The following is a 9372-nucleotide window of genomic DNA, read 5'->3' on the forward strand; positions in this document are numbered from 1 at the left end:
CTCTGCTAAGACTGTGTCCTGTTTTCCTATCTTTTTAATTTTAGTTAAATTTTTGAGAATTTCATACAATATATCTTGATCATATTTAGAACCCCTCCCCTATATGCATCCCCCATAGCCTCCCCACTGTATTTCATGAATTTTGTCACCAAGTTTGAGTCCCCAAATGTCCCTCACTGTGAATCCATCCACTGGAGCCTGATCAACCTATCTAGAATCACTCCCTTAAAGAAAACCAACTCCCCTTCTACCAGTAGTCATTGGTTGCCAATAATTCCTCAGGTAAGGTTGGGGCTTCTTACCTATTTACCCATTTCTATGTTGGGTTTTTGTCTGGTTTTAACTTCCATGGGTCTTATGCATATTGTTATCATTGCTGTAAGTTCATATGAGCATCTTCCCAGCCACCTGGAAAACTCTGCATCCTTGTGATCATGCACCACAGTCTTATGGACTTTCCACCCCCTCTGCAGTGGTCCCTGAGCTCTGGGTGGCAGAGGTTTGATATAGGAGTCCTACTCACAGATTGTGGTCAGAACTCTGTGGTCCCTTATTCTCTGCACTTTGGCCAGTTGTGGCTTTTATGGTTAATCATCATCTGTTGCATGAGGAAGTTTCACTGGTGAGAGTTGAGAGATGCATTAATATTCTTTCTGCCCCCTGAAGCTCCACTGTTCCCTGAACCTTAGGTGTAGAGGTTGCATTGTTGATGTGTCACTTAGGGCTGGGCATCTCACAAACATTTATTGTCTGCATTTGACCACTTGTGGAGCTCTGTAATATCTCCATTTGTTGCAAAAAGAAGCTTTTTTTTTTTTTTTTTTTTTTTTTTTTTTTTTTTTTCTATCTGTAAATTTAAGGATATATATTTGGAATACAATAAGAAATTATGCTGGTCTAGGGATGTGACAAAAGCAGATTTTTCTCTAGGATCAATGACCTCTCCAACCATGCATATTTAGCTATGTTTAGAGTACCACACAAGTTCTCTTCCATTGAGTGGGCTGTAAGTCCAATTAGACAGTTGTTGATCACCCCCAAGATAAAAGTGCCACTACTGCACCAATAGAGACAGTTTGCTGGGTGAGTCATTGCTGTACTTATTATGCTTTACAGCTGGGTATGACCATTGATTGGTTCTCTTCTTTGGCAGCTTGTACAGTATCCTCTGATACTACAAAAGCTAGTCTTCAGGGAAGAAGCTTCCAGGTCAGTTCCAGCTCAACTGCCTGAAGTATTATTTTTGAAGTCTTTTTATTGACTAATTTTCATGAACTCGCTTGTTTTTTACCAATAAAAGATCCTTAAAAACAATAAACATGTCTTGCTTTCCCATTGTGTCCCAAGAGCTTAACACATTATCAGAATGGAATGAGTGCTAGATAAATGCATATGATTGACCAGTGAGGTAAATATAACTAAATGCACAAAAGGAATGAGGAATAAACCAGAATAACTATAATAGTGTAACAGGAAAAAAGCACTCTTATCTCTCTAGTCACAGACGACTCAAAACAACACTGACATTAGATATTTGAGAGTATTTCACCACATATCCACCAAGTATTTCTCTATAAGACATCAACTGCATGTTATATAATTCAAACCACATTATCTACCTGGTGATGGTGCCAGATGACCAATGTAGGGACTCAGACTAACAAGATTGCTCCCACTCCAGATGCCAGCTATAATTTTTGGATGTGCCCTATACATCTGATCAACTAGCTTTAAAATGATGACTCTCAGAATCCCCTACTGGGTTGGATGAGCTTGTTAAAGTAGCTCACAGAATGCAGAGACACTTCGTTTGAGTATACTGATTCATTAATTAAAGATACAATAAAGAACCTAGAGATATAGCTGGATAAAGGAACATAAGGTGATGTCTTGAAGGGTCTTGAGTGCAGGAGCTTCTGTTTCTATCAAGTTAGGATGCTTCATTCTCTCAGTACATGCATGTGCTTGTCAGGCTGGGCACTCTTTGAATCTTATAGTTCAGAGATTTTTATGGAGGTTTCAGTAACTAGGCATGAGCCCTTATCAATTTTTTCTAATCCTTCGCCCCTCTCTGACAAATATGGGTAAAGCTAAAACCCTAAAATTATAATCATGGCTTTTCTTCCTGGTAACGGGCTCCCCTCCAGAATCCCACCAAGAATTACCTCATTACAATAAAAGATTCTAATATCACCCAAGAAATTAGAAAGGATTGAGGAGCTCTATGTCAGGAACTGTGAGAGACACCTAACATTAAAACATGATTTCCCCCTCACCCCTATTGCTCAGGAAATAACAATGGTTTTTGGAGCTCTGTCCTAGGGTACTAGGAGCATTCATTTTCTGTGTGCATGTGTGTGTGTGTGTGTGTGTGTGTGTGTGTGTGTGTGTGTGTGTGTGTGTATTTCTCTTGTTTTTCAGGACAGTTTCTATAAATAATACACGAAGACTCAGACTAAATCCTCTCATGATTTCCCACCTCCAACATAATCTGCATATATTTCTCCTTCCTGGTTGGAACCTTTCTGAAACTTCAGGTGCCTCTTTAGCCTGGGCATGAGCGGACAGCAGAAGTATGAGGGAGCTGAAGTCCTCAGGGAAAACCTCAACTAATGAAAGGCAAGAGTAAGGAGGCAGATGCTCCAGCTGTCTGCCTTTCAAACAGACCAGTCTCAAAAGCATCTATACATGTCTCAAGTCTAAACAGGCAAGCCTGTGCTACCTGCAACAATGACCTTCATACAGTACCTTATGCTTCTATTCTTCTCTCACCTACATGCCTATTTCCTGGGACCAGCTCCCCAGCGCACTGCCTGCAGTCCAGTCCTTGTGTCCAGCCTCACTTTCATTTAAATTCACCATATCATAATTAATTCAATATGTTCAACTTGCTTAAAAAAATCCAGAGACTTAAATTATCTAAGATATGACAGCTTTAGAAAACATGAGAATAACTCTTCCTTCATATAGTGCATCATTGGACAGAATAAAGAAACAAAGCACTGACCATAGTGATTGATTTTTGCTAAATTATTTCTTCTTTTCTGGTTCCTACCCTTACTGCAGCATACTTCCTGAATGGCTTCTACTTCACTGTGCTCTAAAGCCCTACACTAACCATCCTTTCTATTCATTTGGTGACCTTAAATATCAAATCGTATTACCCAACAGTGAGTCATTGTTTTCTTGCTACACAGAAAGGCAACTGAAGATCCAGAAGGAAGGCCAGAGCTTGGATATGTTTCCTAAGTGGACCAGTCAATGTTCTCCACAGAGGGAGAACAATAGATACTTGGAAGTTGCACCGTTAGAGACTGAAATACAGACCCACCTTTAAGAAAGATTTATTATGAGAACTAGAATACAGGATTATGGAGACTGAGAAATCTCCTGAAGACTGTCTATAATCTGAATACCTAAGAAGGAAGGTAACAGGGCTTAATCCAAGTCTGAGAGCCTCTGGAGCAGGCAATGCAAGGTATAACTCTCAGAGATGAAGACCTGAGTCTGAGGCACATGGTATAAGACCCAGAGTCAGTTCCGATCTTCAAACTCAGGTGAAGAAGGATATCCAGTTGAGAGAGAGAGAGAGAGAGAGAGAGAGAGAGACAGAGACAGAGACAGAGACAGAGACAGAGAGGGGCAGAAAGACAGAGAGACAGAGAGACACAGAGAGAAAGATTTGCCTTTCCTTTCCCTTCTAGCAGATATGCTACCACTGAGATGAGGGCAGATGCTTCGTCCTCAGTTCAACTCAACCATCACTCTCCTCTAGAAACTTTCACAACTTTTTTGATATCTCTTTCCATCTCTCTTCAGTAATTATCTTTATTTTTTACTTTTTTAAAATTCATTTTTGAATGTTTTATACATGAATATTGTGTGTGTGGATCATATCCACCCCCTGCTTCCCCTTCACTTCCCTCTAGAACCCCCAATACATCTTGCTCCCAAAATTTGTGTCTTTTCTTTTTAATTTTTCTCTTTATTTACTATAGTCGAATTGACACAAAATAAACCATCACAAAAATATAAGGTGTTTTCTGCATAGGACAGGTATGGCCATCATGGGGAGCAATTGATTAGAGAACTAGAAGAGCAGAGTTTTTTGTTTTTGTTTTTTGTTTTTTTTTAATTCTTTATTTAATAACCACATGATTAGAAGAGGCATTTCATTACACCACAATAACAATTTCCAGAGCAAATATACATCTCTTTCAAAATTGGGTATAAATTTTTAGGTTCACAGTTGAATTAATACAGTTATAAAAGATTGTACTCAGTATAAACCCTATGACATAAAGATGAAGGAGGTTTTAACCTTTAAAAAAGATCTCCATTTCATTTTATAATATACTGTTTCATACAGAAAAACTCATTTTTAATGCTACTAACACATGTTTGCACACGTGTCTCTAATCTCTATGTATCTGATGATTACTAGTCACAGTCAGTTACTTTCTGAGATCCTTGGCATACTCAGTATAAACCCTATGACATAAAGATGAAGGAGGTTTTAACCTTTAAAAAAGATCTCCATTTCATTTTATAATATACTGTTTCATACAGAAAAACTCATTTTTAATGCTACTAACACATGTTTGCACACGTGTCTCTAATCTCTATGTATCTGATGATTACTAGTCACAGTCAGTTACTTTCTGAGATCCTTGGCACCTGAGTATGGAGTATGGTTCATCAACAGATTTCAATGGTAATGTTTTTCATATCTACTAATTAACATGTGGCGAATTTTTATGTTTCTTCCTCAAATATTTCATTTTTTATTTGTTTCCCATTTCTATGCTGGGAGTCTCTTGGGCCACCCTGGCTAATAACTCAAAGGAAGGTAGCTCCTGTTTGGCATTTTTTCTTGTTATGTAGCCTTTAGCTATACACATGGACTCTTAAAGAACATGCTAGGTAATAGGAAATTTTCAGTTCTATTACAATCTCATGAGACTGCTATCACATCTAGTCTGCTGTTGACTTGAATGCAATCATGAGGTGCATGCCAATTTAATCTTCATTGTATGGATGTACAACTAACTAATGCTAATGAATAACATTATTTGTATCATAAATGTTGCTAACCAAAAATAAATAAATAAATAAAATATTAAACAATTAAAAAAATTTTTTTAAAAATAATTCTATTGAGCCCTTTACTTTCCTTTTGGGTATTTAAGGCCATACAGTTGGCCCAGATAGACCAATTTATTTTTACTCTTAAGGTCGTTTGAGGATCTGTTCCTCAGGGGTCACATGGCCTTGGGAGGAGCTCCCAGCTCCTTTTACCAGTTCCATCTATGTGAAGATAAGTCAAAGGTCCTGCTCAACCATGGCTGGTTTCACTTGGAAGCATGGAGGAAATGTTTTCTCTGTGTTGACCCTCCTCTTTGTAGACTGGATACTAGTTCAAGTCCATTTGGTGGGCTCTCCATGGGCTCCTTGATCACAGCTACAGGACATTTTGAGAGATGCTCATAGTCCCCTGGAACTTAGTTGACCTAGGAGGGCAAGGAGCAAAAACTGTCCTTTATGTCCCTCTGACTAAATTAGTATAGGCCTCAAAGTATGGCTGTTAGACATCCAAGGTTAGTTCCACCAGTCTGGTACTTTTAATTACCATGTGCTATGTAGATAAAACTTAGACAAAGACCAAACGTTCTCAGATAAATCTTGCCTAGACATATATTCCTTGAGCTGGTCTTTTAATTACCATGTGCTATGTAGATAAAACTTAGACCAAGACCAAACGTTCTCAGATAAATCTTGCCTAGACATATATTCCTTGAGCTAGTTGTATGTATAATTTGTCCATAGGTTGTTTGATTAATATGGTTCCCTCTGGGGTTTTTTTAACTAGCTAGGCATTATTTATCTCTCACATTGTCTAACCCTTCCACCATGGTTTTCCCATTTAAAGTGCCCCTATTTTCCCCATTTCTCCCTTAATAATACCAGTCTCCTATGGTCCCACCTCTCTTGAGCTCCTTCTTTTCCTTTATCCCCAAGGTTCCTTGTATAGCCCTCCCTTCCTCCCTTAAAAGAACCCCATTTTAAAATTTTTTTCTATTTTTATGTGTATGAGTGTATTGTCTGCATGTATATAAGCACACCTGTATCATGCAATGCCCACAGAGGACAGAGAGGCCATTGGATCCCCCTGGAACTGGAGCTATGGACAGTTGTCAGCTGCCATGTGGGTGCTGGGATTTGAACCCAGGTCTTCTGCAAGAATAGCTAGTGTTCTTAACTGCTGAGCCATCTCTCTGCCCCAAAATAACCCCATTATTGTCCATATCTCCATTGTTAACACCTGTTTTCTACTGTTCTCTTTCAGATTTTCTTTTCCTTTACTTCCGTGGTTCCTCTTCATTATCCTGGTTCCTGCAGTTATGTCTGGATACGTATTCACTTATAAGGATTTGGTGCTATAATCCACATATGAGGGAGAACATACACCGTATTTTGTTTTTGTTTTTGTTTTCTGAGTCTGTGTTACTTCACTTAGTATAACAGTTTCTAGTTCCATCTACTTACCTTCAAATTTCATTATTTCACCTTTCTTTACTGCTGAGTAAAACTACATCATATAAATGAACCACATTTTCATCATCCACTTGTCAATTGAGGGACACTTAGGTTGCTTCCATCTCTTAGCTATTGTGAAAAGAGCAGCAACAAACATGGATGTGCAAGTGTCTCTGCAATAGGATGAGTTCTTTGGGTATATGCCAAGGAGTCATATAATTGGGTCAAATGATAGGTTCATTTTTAGTTTTTTAAGAGTTATCCACACTGCTTTCCATAAGAGTTGAACAATTTTACCATCAGACCAGCAGTGGATGAGCATTCCCCTTTCCCCACAGCCTCTCTAACATTTGGTATCATTTGTTCTCTTGATCTTAGCCAGTATGACTGGGATAAGATGAAATCTTAATGTGGTTTTAATTTGCATTTCCCTAATTACTAATGATGTTGAACACCTTTTAAGATAGTTCTTAGCCATCTATTTCTTCTTTTGAGAATTCTCTGTTCAGTTCCTTATCCCATCTTTTAATTGGGTTACTTCCTTTCCTGATTCTTTGTTTTTTGAGTTTATAATATATTCTGGATGTTAAATCTCTGTCAGAATGTTGCTGGTAAAGATTTTCTCCCACTCTGTGGGTTTTCTCTTCACTTGCTTGGTTGCTTCTTTCCTGTACAGAAGCCTTTTAGTTTAATGAGGTACCACTTGTTGATTCTTTATCTTAATTCCTGAGCAATTGATGTCCAATTTAGAAAGTCCTCTCCTAGTATATATGTCAGAAAAGGCTGGGAATAACAATTGATCATGTTATTCCTGAATGTGAATCTTTTTTGTTTGTTTTTGTTTTTTGAGACAAGGTCTCCCTGTAGCCCTAGAAGCTGGCCTGGAGCTTGCTATGTAGACCAGGCTGGCCTTGATCTTACAGAGATTTGCTAGCCTCTGCCTCCGGAGTACTGGAATTAAAGTTTGCATGATCACACTCCACTAAAATAATATCTTTATTTATTTATGTATCTATAATACAGTAGAGGTCACTTCACTGGCCATACAGACCATGTTTTAGAAACCTGTCCTTAAACTATACCTTCTTGAAGAGGGGTTTACTATCCTCCTCTATCCACGAGAGAAATGAGTTTCCTAGCAGACAGGGAGAAGACTGGAATGTGAACCTCATCTGACTCCTTGGGATGATTTTATCTGGCTCTCAGGCCCCTAGTCCTGGAAAGGGCTTATCATAGACAGTCTGGGGTAAAACTGGTGTGGCTATGCCCTGCAGTTAGCCCTCCTTTGATTCATTTTCTTTCTCATAGGCATCTCTTTTGCTTGGCTGCATCTGTGTGGGCCCAGAGCAGCGTTGAGGAGCCTGTCGATTTCAAAGATGAACCCCACGGATGTAGCAGATACCACACAGGATGAGACTGTGTACAACAATTACTACCTCTATGAAAGCATGCCCAAGCCTTGCTCCAAGGAGGGTATTAGGGCATTTGGGGGGCTCTTCCTGCCCCCTCTTTACTCTTTGGTCTTTCTGTTGGGTCTCTTTGGGAATTCTGTGGTGGTTCTGGTTCTGTTCAAATATAAGCGGCTCAAGTCTATGACCGATGTGTACCTGCTTAATCTTGCCATCTCAGATCTGCTATTTGTCCTTTCTCTCCCATTTTGGGGCTACTACGCCGCAGATCAGTGGGTTTTTGGACTAGGTCTGTGCAAGATCATTTCATGGATATACTTAGTGGGCTTTTACAGCGGCATCTTCTTCATCATGCTCATGAGCATTGACAGATACCTGGCCATCGTGCATGCAGTGTTTTCCTTGAAAGCGAGGACCCTGACCTATGGAATCATCACCAGCTTGGTCACATGGTCAATGGCTGTGCTAGTCTCCCTCCCTGGCCTTTTGTTCAGCACTTGTTACACTGAGCACAACCATACCTACTGTAAAACCAAGTACTCGGTTAACTCCACCACATGGAAGGTCCTCAGCTCCCTGGAGATCAATGTCCTAGGGCTGGTCATCCCCTTGGGCATCATGCTATTCTGTTATTCTATGATCATTAGAACCTTACAGCATTGCAAGACAAGGCAGTGAAGATGGCCTTCACCGTGGTGGTCCTTTTCCTTGGCTTCTGGACGCCCTACAACATAGTGCTTTTTCTGGAGACCCTGGTAGGGCTGGAAGTCCTTCAAGACTATCCTTGGATTGGTACCTGGACTATGCCATCCAGGCCATAGAAACCCTGGCCTTTGCTGACTGCTGCCTCAACCCAGTCATCTATATTTTTCTGGGGGAGAAATTCTGCAAGTACATTGGCCAGTTCTTCCGAACCTGCCAGGGTCCCTTCCTGCTCTGCTAATACTGTGACTTTCTCCAGCTCTATTCGGCTGACATGCCCAGCTACTCTTATATACAGTCCACTGTGGATCATGACCTCCAGGGTGCTCTGTAAGACTTGAACTGGGGAAACATGGTGTCAGCAAGCTCCCCACATCCAGATCTTCCTCACATATTTCAGTAAGAATGCTCTGAGCAGGTGTCTGGAGGAAAATTGTTATTCACTGTGAAAAGTTCAGTCCCAAATGTGTCCACCTGAACTGGGTGTCTGTTCATACTCCAGGCCTGTCTGCAGGGAGAGGGGGAGTCAAGAGAGACTTGTGGACAGAGTCTCAATGGGATCCTAGATTGTACTGATGAGAAAGACCTCTCCCTCCAACCTCCCCTGAGGGGCTCTCAAGAGGAACTCAGAGTACCAATGGATGAAGGGATTTGCTCCATCATTGTGAACATGGGCCCTTGAATGAATCTCTAGTTTTTGCAGAACAATCTAGAAAATGTTGAC

At 40.2% G+C, this 9372-nt stretch overlaps 1 pseudogene; it reads left to right on the forward strand.

Moving 5' to 3' along the window:
• The first annotated feature begins 7913 nt into the window (after nt 1-7913).
• LOC103738181 lies at nt 7914-8982 on the forward strand (annotated as a pseudogene).
• The last annotated feature ends 390 nt before the right edge of the window (nt 8983-9372 follow it).

The sequence above is a fragment of the Nannospalax galili genome, unplaced genomic scaffold (assembly GCF_000622305.1).
Source record: "Nannospalax galili isolate Female #2095 unplaced genomic scaffold, S.galili_v1.0 scaffold578, whole genome shotgun sequence".
NCBI classification, from domain to species: Eukaryota; Metazoa; Chordata; class Mammalia; order Rodentia; family Spalacidae; genus Nannospalax; species Nannospalax galili.